Source organism: Scyliorhinus torazame, chromosome 5, assembly GCF_047496885.1.
Source record: "Scyliorhinus torazame isolate Kashiwa2021f chromosome 5, sScyTor2.1, whole genome shotgun sequence".
In the NCBI taxonomy this organism is placed as follows: Eukaryota; Metazoa; Chordata; class Chondrichthyes; order Carcharhiniformes; family Scyliorhinidae; genus Scyliorhinus; species Scyliorhinus torazame.
In genome coordinates, this window is record NC_092711.1 from 327,929,970 (window position 1) to 327,949,750 (window position 19,781).

The following is a 19,781-nucleotide window of genomic DNA, read 5'->3' on the forward strand; positions in this document are numbered from 1 at the left end:
CACACACTGTACACACACTGAACCCGCAGTGTACACACACTGTGCACACACTGTACACACACTGAACCCGCCGTGTACACACACTGTACACACACTGAACCCGCAGTGTACACACACTGAACCCGCAGTGTACACACACTGCACACACTGTACACACACTGAACCTGCAGTGTACACACACTGTACACACACTGAACCCGCAGTGTACACACTCTACACACACTGTACACACACTGAACCCGCCATGTACACACACTGAACACACTCTGAACCCGCAGTGTACACACACTGTACGCACTCTGAACCTGCAGTGTACACACACTGTACGCACACAGTACACACACCGAACGCCCAGTGTATACATACTGTACACACTTTGAACCCACAGTGTACACACACTGTACACACTCTGTACACAGAATGTACACATACTGTACACACACTGTACACACACTAAACCCGCAGTGTACACACACTGTTCTCACACTGAACCTGCAGTGTACACACACGCTGTACACACACTACACACACTGAACCCACAGTGTACACACACAGTACCCGCAGTGTACACACACTGTACACACATTGTACACACACTGTACACACACTGAACCCGCAGTGTACACACACTGTACACACTCTGAACCTGCAGTGTACACACACTGTACGCCCACAGTACACACACCGAACGCGCAGTGTATACATACTGTACACACTTTGAACCCGCAGTGTACACACACTGTACACACTCTGTACACAGAATGTACACATACTGTACACACACTGTACACACACTAAACCCGCAGTGTACACACACTGTTCACTCACTGAACCTGCAGTGTACACACACACTGTACACACTCTACACACACTGAACCCACAGTGTACACACACATAGTACCCGCAGTGTATACACACTGTACACACATTGTACACACACTGTACACACACTAAACCCGCCGTGTACACACACTGTGCACACACTGTACACACACTGAACCCGCCGTGTACACACACTGTACACACACTGAACCCGCAGTGTACACACACTGAACCCGCAGTGTACACACACTGTACACACACTGAACCCGCAGTGTACACACACTGTGCACACACTGTACACACACTGAACCCGCCGTGTACACACACTGTACACACACTGAACCCGCAGTGTACACACACTGAACCCGCAGTGTACACACACTGAACCTGCAGTGTACACACACTGCACACACTGTACACACACTGAACCTGCAGTGTACACACACTGTACACACACTGAACCTGCAGTGTACACACACTGTACACACACTGAACCCGCAGTGTACACACTCTACACACACTGTACACACACTGAACCCGCCATGTACACACACTGTACACACACTGAACCCGCAGTGTACACACACTACACACACTGTACACACACTGAACCCGCAGTGTACACACACTGAAGCAGCAAGCGTACACACACTGTACACACACTGTGCACACACTGTGCATACACTGTACACACACTGTGCACACACTGAACCCGCAGCGTATACACACTGTACACACACTGGAGCAGCAGTGTACACACACTGTACACACACTGTACACACCGTCTCCACATGGAACCCACACTACAACAATAATTTTCAAATCTCGAAATAAACCCCGGGGGGATCCCCCGTTTGGCCGGCTGCGCCGGCGGATTTCCCGATGGCGTGGGGATACCCACAATGTGAAACCCCATTGGCCGGCTGCCGGGACAGAGGATCCTGCTGGCGTAGGGGGGGCGCGACGCACCAGAAAACGGGTACGACGGGACAGAGGATCCCGCACCTGGCATCGCAATCTCTTGTTATAATCAGGAGGTTGCAATCTGAGACACTCAACACATGTCCAAGCTCATTGCTCAAATCCAGAGGTCAGCAGCCCCAGGGGGCTCCGAGCAGGGGGGTGAAGCACCGCCGGGGGTTGCACAGATTCCCTCCATTCCACTGTGGCGATGGGGTGGGGGGTGGGGGCGGCGGGAGACTGTTTAGAAATATAAATGGTCATGGAGCTATCCTGCTTGTGAATATGTCACAAAAACTACATGGAGCATGTCCCAGCCCCCCCCCCCCACCACCCCCCCACACTCCCCCCAATTCACAGAAGGTGGCGAGCGTGGTTGGGTGGAGGGGGGGCAGGGGAGTGCGGGGGGTGGGGAGGGGGTGCTTAAAGGAGCCCCTGGGTCGAGTGTGACAGAAATGGCCTCCAATCCTTTCCTTCCCCTCGGCCGGTCTCACTCTCTGAGGTCCAGACAACCACAGAACATAGACCATTACTGCGCAGTACAGGCCCTTCGGCCCTCGATGTTGTGCCGACCTGTGAAACCACTCTAAAGCTCATCTACACTATTCCCTTATCGTCCATATGTCTATCCAATGACCATTTGAATGCCCTTAGTGTTGGCGAGTCCACTACTGTTGCAGACAGGGCATTCCACGCCCTTACTACTCTCTGAGTAAAGAACCTACCTCTGACATCTGTCTTATATCTATCTCCCCTCAATGTAAAGCTATGTCCCCTCGTGCTAGACATCACCATCCGAGGAAAAAGGCTCTCACTGTCCACCCTATCCAATCCTCTGATCATCTTGTATGCCTCAATTAAGTCACCTCTTAACCTTCTTCTCTCTAACGAAAACAGCCTCAAGTCCCTCAGCCTTTCCTCATAAGATCTTCCCTCCATACCAGGCAACATTCTGGTAAATCTCCTCTGCACCCTTTCCAATGCTTCCACATCCTTCCAATAATGCGGCGACCAGAATTGCACGCAATACTCCAAATGCGGCCGCACCAGAGTTCTGTACAGCTGCAACATGACCTCATGGCCCCGAAACTCCATCCCTCTACCAATAAAAGCTAACACACCGTACACCTCCTTAACAACCCTCTCAACCTGGGTGGCAACCTTCAGGGATCTATGTACATGGACACCGAGATCTCTCTGCTCATCCACACTGCCAAGAATCTTACCATTAGCCCAGTACTCTGTCTTCCTGTTATTCCTTCCAAAATGAATCACCTCACACTTTTCTGCATTAAACTCCATTTCCCACCTCTCAGCCCAGCGCTGCAGCTTATCTATGTCCCTCTGTAACTTGTAACATCCTTCCGCACTGTCCACAACTCCACCGACTTTAGTGTCATCTGCAAATTTACTCACCCATCCTTCTACGCCCTCCTCCAGGTCATTTATAAAAATGACAAACAGCAGTGGCCCCAAAACAGATCCTTGTGGTACACCACTAGTAACTGGACTCCAGTCTGAACATTTCCCATCAACCACCACCCTTTGTCTTCTTCCAGCTAGCCAATTTCTGATCCAAACTGCGGAATCACCCTGAATCCCATGCCTCTGTGTTTTCTGCAGTAGCCTACCGTGGGGAACCTTATCAAATGCTTTACTGAAATCCCTTTCACCACAACAATTGCTTTACCCTCATCCACCTGTTTGGTCACCTTCTCAAAGAACTCAATAAGGTTTGTGAGGCACGACCTACCCTTCACAAAACCGTGTTGACTATCTCTAATCAAATTATTCCTTTCCAGATGATTATACATCCTATCGCTTATAAACCTTTCCAAGATTTTGCCCACAACAGAAGTAAAGCTCACTGGTCTATAGTTACCGGGGTTGTCTCTACTCCCCTTCTTGAACAAGGGGACAATATTTGCTATCCTCCAGTCTTCTGGCACTATTCCTGTAGACAAAGATGACTTAAAGATCAAAGCCAAAGGCTCTGCAATCTCCTCCCTAGCTTCCCAGAGAATCCTAGGATAAATCCCATCCGGCCCAGGGGACTTATCTATTTTCACACTTTGCAGAATTGCTAACACCTCCTCCTTATGAACCTCAAGCCCTTCTAGCCTAGTAGCCTGTATCTCAGTATTCTCCTCGACAACATTGTCCTTTTCCTGTGTTAATACTGACAAACATTATTCATTTAGCACCTCTCCTATCTCCTCGGACTCCAAGGACTCCCACTACTGTCCTTGACTGGCCTTACTCTTACCCAAAGAACAAAGAACAAAGAAGTGTACAGCACAGGAACAGGCCCTTCGGCCCTCCAAGCCCGTGCCAACCATGCTGCCCGATTAAACTACAATCTTCTACACTTCCTGGGTCCGTATCCCTCTATTCCCATCCTATTCATGTATTTGTCAAGATGCCCCTTAAATGTCACTATCGTCCCTGCTTCCACCACCTCCTCCGGTAGCGAGTTCCAAGCACCCACTACCCTCTGTGTAAAAAACTTGCCTCGTACATCTACTCTAAACCTTGCCCCTCGCATCTTAAACCTATACTCCCTAGTAATTGACCCCTCTACCCTGGGGAAAAGCCTCTGACTATCCACTCTGTCTATGCCCCTCATAATTTTGTAGACCTCTATCAGGTCGCCCCTCAACCTCCGTCTTTCCAGTGAGAACAAACCGAGTTTATTCAACCGCTCCTCATAGCTAATGCCCTCCATACCAGGCAACATTCTGGTAAATCTCTTCTGCACCCTCTCTAAAGCCTCCACATCCTTCTGGTAGTGTGGCGACCAGAATTGAACACTATACTCCAAGTGTGGCCTAACTAAGGTTCTATACAGCTGCAACATGACTTGCCAATTCTTATACTCAATGCCCTGGCCAATGAAGGCAAGCATGCCGTATGCCTTCTTTACTACCTTCTCCACCTGTGTTGCCCCTTTCAGTGAGCTGCGGACCTGTACTCCTAGATCTCTCTGACTTTCAATACTCTTGAGGGTTCTACCATTCACTGTATATTCCCTACCTGCATTAGACCTTCCAAAATGCATTACCTCACATTTGTCCAGATTAAACTCCATCTGCCATCTCTCCGCCCAAGTCTCCAAACAATCTAAATCCTGCTGTATCCTCTGACAGTCCTCATCGCTATCCGCAATTCCACCAACCTTTGTGTCGTCTGCAAACTTACTAATCAGATCAGTTACATTTTCCTCCAAATCATTTATATATACTACAAACAGCAAAGGTCCCAGCACTGATCCCTGTGGAACACCACTAGTCACAGTCCTCCAATTAGAAAAGCACTTTTCCATTGCTACTCTCTGCCTTCTATGACCTAGCCAGTTTTGTATCCACCTTGCCAGCTCACCCCTGATCCCATGTGACTTCACCTTTTGTACTAGTCTACCATGAGGGACCTTGTCAAAGGCCTTACTGAAGTCCATATAAACAACATCCACTGCCCTACCACTGCATCAATCATCTTTGTGACCTCCTCGAAAAACTGCATCAAGCTAGTGAGACACGACCTCCCCTTCACAAAACCATGCTACCTCTCACTAATACGTCCATTTGCTCTCAAATGGGAGTAGATCTTGTCTCGAAGAATTCTCTCCAGTAATTTCCCTACCACTGAAGTAAGGCTCACCGGCCTGTAGTTCCCGGGATTACTGGGATGAACGCGGATCACTGGGATGAATGGGGATCACTGGGATGAATGCAGATCACGGATGAACGTGGATCACTGGAATGAACGCGGATCACTGGAATGAACGCGGATCACTGGGATGAACGCGGATCTCTGGGATGAACGAGGATCACTGGGATGAACGTGGATCACTGGGATCAACGCGTATCTCTGGGATGAACGCGGATTACTGGAATGAACGCGGATCACTGGAATGAACGCGGATCACTGGGATGAACGCTTATCTCTGGGATGAATGTGGTTCACTGGGATGAACGCGGATCACTGGGATGAACGCGGATCTCTGGGATGAACGCGGATTACTGGAATGAACGCGTATCTCTGGGATGAACGTGGATCACTGGGATGAACGCGGATCACTGGGATGAACGCGGATCTCTGGGATGAACGCGGATCACTGGGATGAACGAGGATCACTGGGATGAACGCGGATCTCTGGGATGAATGTGGTTCACTGGGATGAACGCGGATCACTGGGATGAACGCGGATCTCTGGGATGAATGTGGTTCACTGGGATGAACGTGGATCACTGGGATGAATGCGGACCACAGGGATGAACGCGGATCTCTGGGATGAACGCGGATCACTGGGATGAACGCGGATCACTGGGATGAAAGCAGATCACTGGGATGTACGCGGATCACAGGGATGAATGGGGATCACTGGGATGAACGCGGATCACGGATGAACGCGGATCACTGGGATGAACGCGGATCACAGGGATGAAGGCTGATCACTGGGATGAATGGGGATCACTGGGATGAACGCGGATCACTGGGATAAACGTGGATCACAGGGATGAACGCGGATCACAGGGATGAACGCGGACCACTGGGATGAACGTGGATCACAGGGATGAATGGGGATACTGGTATGAACGCGGATCAATAGGATGAACGCGGATCACAGGGATGAATGGGGATACTGGTATGAACGCGGATCAATAGGATGAACGCGGATCACAGGGATGAACGCGGATCACTGGGATGAACACGGATCACAGGGATGAACGCGGATCAATAGGATGAACGCGGATCACAGGGATGAACGCGGATCTCTGGGATGAACGCGGATCAATAGGATGAACGCGGATCACAGGGATGAATGGGGATCACTGGGATGAACGCGGATCACAGGGATGAACGCGGATCACAGGGATGAATGGGGATCACTGGGATGAACGCGGATCACAGGGATGAACGCGGATCACAGGGATGAACGCGGACCACTGGGATGAACGTGGATCACAGGGATGAATGGGGATACTGGTATGAACGCGGATCAATAGGATGAACGCGGATCACAGGGATGAATGGGGATACTGGTATGAACGCGGATCAATAGGATGAACGCGGATCACAGGGATGAACGCGGATCACTGGGATGAACACGGATCACAGGGATGAACGCGGATCAATAGGATGAACGCGGATCACAGGGATGAACGCGGATCTCTGGGATGAACGCGGATCAATAGGATGAACGCGGATCACAGGGATGAATGGGGATCACTGGGATGAACGCGGATCACAGGGATGAACGCGGATCACAGGGATGAATGGGGATCACTGGGATGAACGCGGATCACAGGGATGAACGCGGATCACAGGGATGAACGCGGATCACTGGGATGAACACGGATCACAGGGATGAATGGGGATACTGGTATGAACGCGGATCAATAGGATGAACGCGGATCACAGGGATGAACGCGGATCACTGGGATGAACACGGATCACAGGGATGAACGCGGATCAATAGGATGAACGCGGATCACAGGGATGAACGCGGATCTCTGGGATGAACGCGGATCTCTGGGATGAATGGGGATTACTGGGATGAACGCGGATCACTGGGATGAATGGGGATCACAGGGATGAATGGGGATCACTGGGATGAACGAGGATCACTGGGATGGACGAGGATCACTGGGATGAACGCGGATCTCTGGGATGAATGGGGATTACTGGGATGAACGCGGATCACTGGGATGAATGGGGATCACAGGGATGAACGCAGATCACTGGGATGAAGGCGGATCACTGGGATGAATGGGGATCACTGGAATGAACGAGGATCACTGGGATGGACGAGGATCACTGGGATGAACGCGGATCTCTGGGATGAATGGGGATCACTGGGATGAACGCGGATCACTGGGATGAATGGGGATCACAGGGATGAACGCAGATCACATGGATGAACGTGGATCACTGGAATGAACGTGGATCACTGGAATGAACGGGGATCACTGGGATGAATGGGGATCACTGGGATGAACACGGATCACAGGGATGAACGCGGATCAATAGGATGAACGCGGATCACAGGGATGAACGCGGATCTCTGGGATGAACGCGGATCTCTGGGATGAATGGGGATTACTGGGATGAACGCGGATCACTGGGATGAATGGGGATCACAGGGATGAATGGGGATCACTGGGATGAACGAGGATCACTGGGATGGACGAGGATCACTGGGATGAACGCGGATCTCTGGGATGAATGGGGATTACTGGGATGAACGCGGATCACTGGGATGAATGGGGATCACAGGGATGAACGCAGATCACTGGGATGAAGGCGGATCACTGGGATGAATGGGGATCACTGGAATGAACGAGGATCACTGGGATGGACGAGGATCACTGGGATGAACGCGGATCTCTGGGATGAATGGGGATCACTGGGATGAACGCGGATCACTGGGATGAATGGGGATCACAGGGATGAACGCAGATCACATGGATGAACGTGGATCACTGGAATGAACGTGGATCACTGGAATGAACGGGGATCACTGGGATGAATGGGGATCACTGGGATGAACGCGGATCACTGGGATGAAGGCGGATCACTGGGATGAATGGGGATCACTGGAATGAACGAGGATCACTGGGATGGACGAGGATCACTGGGATGAACGCGGATCTCTGGGATGAATGGGGATTACTGGGATGAACGCGGATCACTGGGATGAATGGGGATCACAGGGATGAACGCAGATCACTGGGATGAAGGCGGATCACAGGGATGAACGCGGATCAATAGGATGAACGCGGATCACAGGGATGAACGCGGATCTCTGGGATGAACGCGGATCTCTGGGATGAATGGGGATTACTGGGATGAACGCGGATCACTGGGATGAATGGGGATCACAGGGATGAATGGGGATCACTGGGATGAACGAGGATCACTGGGATGGACGAGGATCACTGGGATGAACGCGGATCTCTGGGATGAATGGGGATTACTGGGATGAACGCGGATCACTGGGATGAATGGGGATCACAGGGATGAACGCAGATCACTGGGATGAAGGCGGATCACTGGGATGAATGGGGATCACTGGAATGAACGAGGATCACTGGGATGGACGAGGATCACTGGGATGAACGCGGATCTCTGGGATGAATGGGGATCACTGGGATGAACGCGGATCACTGGGATGAATGGGGATCACAGGGATGAACGCAGATCACATGGATGAACGTGGATCACTGGAATGAACGTGGATCACTGGAATGAACGGGGATCACTGGGATGAATGGGGATCACTGGGATGAACGCGGATCACTGGGATGAAGGCGGATCACTGGGATGAATGGGGATCACTGGGATGAACGCGGATCACTGGGATGAACGTGGATCACTGGGACGAATGCGGATCACAGGGATGAACGCGGATCTCTGGGATGAATGGGGATCACTGGGATGAATGCAGATCACTGGGATCAACGCGGACAACAGGGATGAACGCGGATCACAGGGATGAATGGGGATCACTGGGATGAATGCGGATCACTGGGATGAACGTGGATCACTGGGACGAATGCGGATCACAGGGATGAACGCGGATCTCTGGGATGAATGGGGATCACTGGGATGAATGCAGATCACTGGGATGAACGCGGACAACAGGGATGAACGCGGATCACAGGGATGAATGGGGATCACTGGGATGAATGCGGATCACTGGGATTAATGCGGATCACTGGGATGAACGCGGATCACTGGGATGAATGGGGATCACTGGGATGAACGCGGATCACTGGGATGAACGCGGATCACTGGGATGAACGTGGATCTCTGACATGAATGGGGATCACAGGGGTGAACGCAGATCACAGGGATGAACGCAGATCACAGGGATGAACGCGGATCACTGGGATGAATGGGGATCACTGGGATGAACGCAGATCACAGGGGTGAACGCAGATCACTGGGATGAACGCGGATCACTGGGATGAATGGGGATCACTGGGATGAACGCAGATCACAGGGATGAACGCGGATCACTGGGATGAACGCGGATCACTGGGATGAACGCGGATCTTTGAGATGAATGGGGATCACTGGGATGAACGCGGATCACAGGGGTGAACGCAGATCACAGGGATGAACGCAGATCACAGGGATGAACGCGGATCACTGGGATGAACGCGGATCACTGGGATGAACGCAGATCACAGGGATGAACGCGGATCACAGAGTTGAACGCGGATCACTGGGATGAACGCGAATCACTGTGATGAACGCGGATCACAGGGATGTATGCGGATCACTGGGGTGAACGCGGAACACAGGGATGAAGGCGGATCACTGGGATTAACGCAGATCAGAGCGATGAACGCAGATCACTGGGATGAACGCAGATCACAGGGATGAATGCGGATCACCGGGATGAACGCGGATCCCTGGGATGAACGCGGATCACCGGGATGAGCGCGGATCACCGGGATGAGCGCGGATCACTGGGATGAACGCGGATCACCGGGATGAACGCGGATCACTGGGATGAACGTGGATCACCGGGATGAACGCGGATCACTGGGATGAACGCGGATCACTGGGATGAACGCGGATCACTGGGATGAGCGCGGATCACTGGGATGAAAACTGATCACTGGGATGAATGCGGATCACAGGGATTAACGCAAATCATTGGGATGAACGCGGGTCAATGGTTTGAAAGCCGATCACAGGGATGAACGCGGATCACTGGGATGAACGCGGATCACTGGGATGAACGCGGATCACTGGGATGAGCGCGGATCACAGGGATGAAAACTGATGACTGGGATGAATGCGGATCACAGGGATGAACGCAAATCACAGGGATAAACGCGGATTTCTGGGATGAATGGGGATCACTGGGATGAACGGAATCACAGATGAACGCGGATCACTGGGATGAATGCGGATCACTGGCATGAACGCGGATCACAGGGTGAATGGGGATCACTGGGATGAACGCAAATCACAGGGATAAACGCGGATTTCTGGGATGAATGGGGATCACTGGGATGAACGGAATCACAGGTGAACGCGGATCACTGGGATGAATGCGGATCACTGGCATGAACGCGGATCACGGATGAATGCGGATCACCTGGATGAACGCGGATCACAGGGATGAAGGCTGATCACTGGGATGAATGGGGATCACTGGGATGAACGCAGATCACTGGGATGAACACGGATCACAGGGATGAAAGCGGATCACTGGGATGAACGCGGATCACTGGGATGAATGGGGATCACTGTGATGAACGCAGATCAAATGGAAGAACGTGGATCACTGGAATGAGCGTGGATCTCTGGGATGAACGTGGATCTCTGGGATGAACGTGGATCACTGGGATGAACGCGGATCACTGGGATGAATGGGGATCACTGGGATGAACGCAGATCACATGGAAGAACGTGGATCACTGGAATGAGCGTGGATCTCTGGGATGAACGTGGATCACTGGGATGAACGCGGATCACTGGGATGAACGCGGATCTCTGGGATGAACGCAGATCACGGGGATGAACGAGGATCACTGGGATGAACGCGGATCTCTGGGATGAACGTGGTTCATAGGGATGAATGCGGATCATTGGGATGAACGTGGATCACTGGGACGAATGCGGATCACAGGGATGAATGCGGATCTCTGGGATGAATGGGGTTGACTGGGATGAATGCAGAACACTGGGATGAACGCGGACCACAGGGATGAACGCGGATCACTAGGATGAATGGGGATCACTGGGATGAACACGGATCACTGGGATGAACGGGGATCACGGGGATGAATGGGGATCAGTGGGATGAACGCGGATCACTGGGATGAACGCGGATCTCTGAGATGAATGGGGATCACTGGGATGAACGCAGATCACAGGGATGAACGCAGATCACAGCGATGAAAGCAGATCACAGGGATGAACGCGGATCACTGGGATGAACGCGGATCACTGGGATGAACGCAGATCACAGGGATGAACGCGGATCACAGAGGTGAACGCGGATCACTGGGATGAACGCGAATCACTGTGATGAACGCGGATCACAGGGATGTACGCGGATCACTGGGGTGAACGCGGAATACAGGGATGAAGGCGGATCTCTGGGATGAACGCGGATTACTGGGATGAACGCCGATCAGAGCGATGAACGCAGATCACAGAGGTGAACGCGGATCACTGGGATGTACGCGGATCACTGGGATGAACGCGAATTCACTGTGATGAACGCGGATCACAGGGATGTACGCGGATCACTGGGGTGAACGCGGAACACAGGGATGAACGCGGATCACTGGGATGAACGCGGATCACTGGGATGAACGCAGATCACAGGGATGAAAGCGGATCACAGAGGTGAACGCTGATCACTGGGATGAACGCGGATCACTGGGGTGAACGCAGATCACAGGGATGAACGCGGATCACAGAGATGAACGCGGATCACTGGGATGAATGGGGATCACTGGGATGAACGCGGATCACTGGGATGAATGCGGATGACAGGGATGAACGCGGATCTCTGGGATGAATGGGTATCACAGGGATGAACGCAGATCACAGGGATGAACGCGGATCACTGGGATGAGCGTGGAGCACTGGGATGAATGCGGATCACCGGGATGAACGCAGATCACTGGGATGAATGCGGATCACTGGGATGAGCGCGGATCACTGGGATGAACACGGATCACTGGGATGAATGCGGATCACTGGGATGAACGCGGATCACGGATGAATACGGATCACTGGGATGAACGCAGATCACAGGGATGAATGCTGATCACTGGGATGAATGGGGATCACTGGGATGAACGCAGATCACGGGGATGAACGCGGTTCACAGGGATGAAAGCGGATCACTGTGATGAAGGCGGATCACTGGGATGAATGGGGATCACTGTGATGAACGCAGATCACAGGGATGAACGCAGATCACAGGGATGAACGTGGATCACTGGGATGAACGCGGATCACTGGGATGAACGAGAATCATGGGATGAGCGCGGATCACTGGGATGAACACGGATCACCGGGATGAACGCGGATCACTGGGATGAATGCGGATCACTGGGATGAGCGCGGATCACGGATGAATGCGGATCACTGGGATGAACGCGGATCACTGGGATGAACGCGGATCACAGGGATGGTCGCGGATCACTGGGATGAACGCGGATCACTGGGATGAGCGCGGATCACGGATGAATGCGGATCGCTGGGATGAACGCTGATCACTGGGATGAACGCGGATCACAGGGATGGTCGCGGATCACTGGGATGAACGCGGATCTCTGGAATGAATGGGGATCACTGGGATGAACGCAGATCATAGGGATGAACGTGGATCACTGGAATGAACGCGGATCACTGGAATGAACGCGGATCACTGGGATGAATGGGGATCACAGGGATGAACGCAGATCACAGGGATGAACGTGGATCACTGGAATGTACGCGGATCTCTGGGATGTACGTGGATCACTGGGATGAACGCGGATCTCTGGGATGAATGGGGATCACTGGGATAAACGCGGATCACTGTGATGAACGCGGTTCGTAGGGATGAATGCGGGTCATTGGGATGAACGTGGATCACTGGGATGAACGCGGATCACAGGGACGAAAGCGGATCACTGGGATGAACGCAGATCACTGGGATGAATGGGGATCACTGGGATGAACGCAGATCACAGGGATGAACGTGGATCACTGGGATGAACGCGGATCTCTGGGATGAATGGGGATCACTGGGATGAACGAGGATCACTGGGATGAATGGGGATCACTGGAATGAACGAGGATCACTGGGATGAACGAGGATCACTGGGATGAACGCGGATCTCTGGGATGAATGGGGATCACTGGGATAAACGCGGATCACTGTGATGAACGCGGATCACTGGGATGAACGCGGATCACAGGTATGAATGCGGATCACTGGGATGAACGCGGATCACTGGGATGAGTGGGGATCACTGGGATGTACGCGGATCACTGGGATGAACGCTGATCTCTGGGATGAATGGGGATCACTGGGATGAACGCGGACCACAGGGATGAACGCAGATCACAGCGATGAAAGCAGATCACAGGGATGAACGCGGATCACAGGGATGAACGCGGATCACAGGGATGAACGCTGATCTCTGGGATGAATGGGGATCACTGGGATGAACGCAGATCACAGGGATGAACGCGGATCACAGGGATGAACGCTGATCTCTGGGATGAATGGGGATCACTGGGATGAACGCAGATCACAGGGATGAACGCGGATCACAGGGATGAATGGGGATCACTGGGATGAATGGGGATCACTGGGATGAATGGGGATCACTGGGATGAACGCAAATCACAGGGATGAACGTGGATCACTGGGATGAACGAGGATCACTGGGATGAATGGGGATCACTAGGATGAACGAGGATCACTGGGATAAACGAGGATCACTGGGATGAACGCGGATCACTGGGATGAATGGGGATCACTGGGATGAATGCAGATCACGGATGAACGTGGATCACTGGAATGAACGCGGATCACTGGGATGAACGAGGATCACTGGGATGAACGTGGATCACTGGGATGAACGCGGATCACTGGGATGAACGCAAATCACAGGGATGAACGTGGATCACTGGGATGAACGAGGATCACTGGGATGAATGGGGATCACTAGGATGAACGAGGATCACTGGGATAAACGAGGATCACTGGGATGAACGCGGATCACTGGGATGAATGGGGATCACTGGGATGAATGCAGATCACGGATGAACGTGGATCACTGGAATGAACGCGGATCACTGGAATGAACGCGGATCACTGGGATGAACGCGGATCTCTGGGATGAACGAGGATCACTGGGATGAACGTGGATCACTGGGATCAACGCGTATCTCTGGGATGAACGCGGATTACTGGAATGAACGCGGATCACTGGAATGAACGCGGATCACTGGGATGAACGCTTATCTCTGGGATGAATGTGGTTCACTGGGATGAACGCGGATCACTGGGATGAACGCGGATCTCTGGGATGAACGCGGATTACTGGAATGAACGCGTATCTCTGGGATGAACGTGGATCACTGGGATGAACGCGGATCACTGGGATGAACGCGGATCTCTGGGATGAACGCGGATCACTGGGATGAACGAGGATCACTGGGATGAACGCGGATCTCTGGGATGAATGTGGTTCACTGGGATGAACGCGGATCACTGGGATGAACGCGGATCTCTGGGATGAATGTGGTTCACTGGGATGAACGTGGATCACTGGGATGAATGCGGACCACAGGGATGAACGCGGATCTCTGGGATGAACGCGGATCACTGGGATGAACGCGGATCACTGGGATGAAAGCAGATCACTGGGATGAACGCGGATCACAGGGATGAATGGGGATCACTGGGATGAACGCGGATCACGGATGAACGCGGATCACTGGGATGAACGCGGATCACAGGGATGAAGGCTGATCACTGGGATGAATGGGGATCACTGGGATGAACGCGGATCACTGGGATAAACGTGGATCACAGGGATGAACGCGGATCACAGGGATGAACGCGGACCACTGGGATGAACGTGGATCACAGGGATGAATGGGGATACTGGTATGAACGCGGATCAATAGGATGAACGCGGATCACAGGGATGAATGGGGATACTGGTATGAACGCGGATCAATAGGATGAACGCGGATCACAGGGATGAACGCGGATCACTGGGATGAACACGGATCACAGGGATGAACGCGGATCAATAGGATGAACGCGGATCACAGGGATGAACGCGGATCTCTGGGATGAACGCGGATCAATAGGATGAACGCGGATCACAGGGATGAATGGGGATCACTGGGATGAACGCGGATCACAGGGATGAACGCGGATCACAGGGATGAATGGGGATCACTGGGATGAACGCGGATCACAGGGATGAACGCGGATCACAGGGATGAACGCGGACCACTGGGATGAACGTGGATCACAGGGATGAATGGGGATACTGGTATGAACGCGGATCAATAGGATGAACGCGGATCACAGGGATGAATGGGGATACTGGTATGAACGCGGATCAATAGGATGAACGCGGATCACAGGGATGAACGCGGATCACTGGGATGAACACGGATCACAGGGATGAACGCGGATCAATAGGATGAACGCGGATCACAGGGATGAACGCGGATCTCTGGGATGAACGCGGATCAATAGGATGAACGCGGATCACAGGGATGAATGGGGATCACTGGGATGAACGCGGATCACAGGGATGAACGCGGATCACAGGGATGAATGGGGATCACTGGGATGAACGCGGATCACAGGGATGAACGCGGATCACAGGGATGAACGCGGATCACTGGGATGAACACGGATCACAGGGATGAATGGGGATACTGGTATGAACGCGGATCAATAGGATGAACGCGGATCACAGGGATGAACGCGGATCACTGGGATGAACACGGATCACAGGGATGAACGCGGATCAATAGGATGAACGCGGATCACAGGGATGAACGCGGATCTCTGGGATGAACGCGGATCTCTGGGATGAATGGGGATTACTGGGATGAACGCGGATCACTGGGATGAATGGGGATCACAGGGATGAATGGGGATCACTGGGATGAACGAGGATCACTGGGATGGACGAGGATCACTGGGATGAACGCGGATCTCTGGGATGAATGGGGATTACTGGGATGAACGCGGATCACTGGGATGAATGGGGATCACAGGGATGAACGCAGATCACTGGGATGAAGGCGGATCACTGGGATGAATGGGGATCACTGGAATGAACGAGGATCACTGGGATGGACGAGGATCACTGGGATGAACGCGGATCTCTGGGATGAATGGGGATCACTGGGATGAACGCGGATCACTGGGATGAATGGGGATCACAGGGATGAACGCAGATCACATGGATGAACGTGGATCACTGGAATGAACGTGGATCACTGGAATGAACGGGGATCACTGGGATGAATGGGGATCACTGGGATGAACACGGATCACAGGGATGAACGCGGATCAATAGGATGAACGCGGATCACAGGGATGAACGCGGATCTCTGGGATGAACGCGGATCTCTGGGATGAATGGGGATTACTGGGATGAACGCGGATCACTGGGATGAATGGGGATCACAGGGATGAATGGGGATCACTGGGATGAACGAGGATCACTGGGATGGACGAGGATCACTGGGATGAACGCGGATCTCTGGGATGAATGGGGATTACTGGGATGAACGCGGATCACTGGGATGAATGGGGATCACAGGGATGAACGCAGATCACTGGGATGAAGGCGGATCACTGGGATGAATGGGGATCACTGGAATGAACGAGGATCACTGGGATGGACGAGGATCACTGGGATGAACGCGGATCTCTGGGATGAATGGGGATCACTGGGATGAACGCGGATCACTGGGATGAATGGGGATCACAGGGATGAACGCAGATCACATGGATGAACGTGGATCACTGGAATGAACGTGGATCACTGGAATGAACGGGGATCACTGGGATGAATGGGGATCACTGGGATGAACGCGGATCACTGGGATGAAGGCGGATCACTGGGATGAATGGGGATCACTGGAATGAACGAGGATCACTGGGATGGACGAGGATCACTGGGATGAACGCGGATCTCTGGGATGAATGGGGATTACTGGGATGAACGCGGATCACTGGGATGAATGGGGATCACAGGGATGAACGCAGATCACTGGGATGAAGGCGGATCACAGGGATGAACGCGGATCAATAGGATGAACGCGGATCACAGGGATGAACGCGGATCTCTGGGATGAACGCGGATCTCTGGGATGAATGGGGATTACTGGGATGAACGCGGATCACTGGGATGAATGGGGATCACAGGGATGAATGGGGATCACTGGGATGAACGAGGATCACTGGGATGGACGAGGATCACTGGGATGAACGCGGATCTCTGGGATGAATGGGGATTACTGGGATGAACGCGGATCACTGGGATGAATGGGGATCACAGGGATGAACGCAGATCACTGGGATGAAGGCGGATCACTGGGATGAATGGGGATCACTGGAATGAACGAGGATCACTGGGATGGACGAGGATCACTGGGATGAACGCGGATCTCTGGGATGAATGGGGATCACTGGGATGAACGCGGATCACTGGGATGAATGGGGATCACAGGGATGAACGCAGATCACATGGATGAACGTGGATCACTGGAATGAACGTGGATCACTGGAATGAACGGGGATCACTGGGATGAATGGGGATCACTGGGATGAACGCGGATCACTGGGATGAAGGCGGATCACTGGGATGAATGGGGATCACTGGGATGAACGCGGATCACTGGGATGAACGTGGATCACTGGGACGAATGCGGATCACAGGGATGAACGCGGATCTCTGGGATGAATGGGGATCACTGGGATGAATGCAGATCACTGGGATCAACGCGGACAACAGGGATGAACGCGGATCACAGGGATGAATGGGGATCACTGGGATGAATGCGGATCACTGGGATGAACGTGGATCACTGGGACGAATGCGGATCACAGGGATGAACGCGGATCTCTGGGATGAATGGGGATCACTGGGATGAATGCAGATCACTGGGATGAACGCGGACAACAGGGATGAACGCGGATCACAGGGATGAATGGGGATCACTGGGATGAATGCGGATCACTGGGATTAATGCGGATCACTGGGATGAACGCGGATCACTGGGATGAATGGGGATCACTGGGATGAACGCGGATCACTGGGATGAACGCGGATCACTGGGATGAACGTGGATCTCTGACATGAATGGGGATCACAGGGGTGAACGCAGATCACAGGGATGAACGCAGATCACAGGGATGAACGCGGATCACTGGGATGAATGGGGATCACTGGGATGAACGCAGATCACAGGGGTGAACGCAGATCACTGGGATGAACGCGGATCACTGGGATGAATGGGGATCACTGGGATGAACGCAGATCACAGGGATGAACGCGGATCACTGGGATGAACGCGGATCACTGGGATGAACGCGGATCTTTGAGATGAATGGGGATCACTGGGATGAACGCGGATCACAGGGGTGAACGCAGATCACAGGGATGAACGCAGATCACAGGGATGAACGCGGATCACTGGGATGAACGCGGATCACTGGGATGAACGCAGATCACAGGGATGAACGCGGATCACAGAGTTGAACGCGGATCACTGGGATGAACGCGAATCACTGTGATGAACGCGGATCACAGGGATGTATGCGGATCACTGGGGTGAACGCGGAACACAGGGATGAAGGCGGATCACTGGGATTAACGCAGATCAGAGCGATGAACGCAGATCACTGGGATGAACGCAGATCACAGGGATGAATGCGGATCACCGGGATGAACGCGGATCCCTGGGATGAACGCGGATCACCGGGATGAGCGCGGATCACCGGGATGAGCGCGGATCACTGGGATGAACGCGGATCACCGGGATGAACGCGGATCACTGGGATGAACGTGGATCACCGGGATGAACGCGGATCACTGGGATGAACGCGGATCACTGGGATGAACGCGGATCACTGGGATGAGCGCGGATCACTGGGATGAAAACTGATCACTGGGATGAATGCGGATCACAGGGATTAACGCAAATCATTGGGATGAACGCGGGTCAATGGTTTGAAAGCCGATCACAGGGATGAACGCGGATCACTGGGATGAACGCGGATCACTGGGATGAACGCGGATCACTGGGATGAGCGCGGATCACAGGGATGAAAACTGATGACTGGGATGAATGCGGATCACAGGGATGAACGCAAATCACAGGGATAAACGCGGATTTCTGGGATGAATGGGGATCACTGGGATGAACGGAATCACAGATGAACGCGGATCACTGGGATGAATGCGGATCACTGGCATGAACGC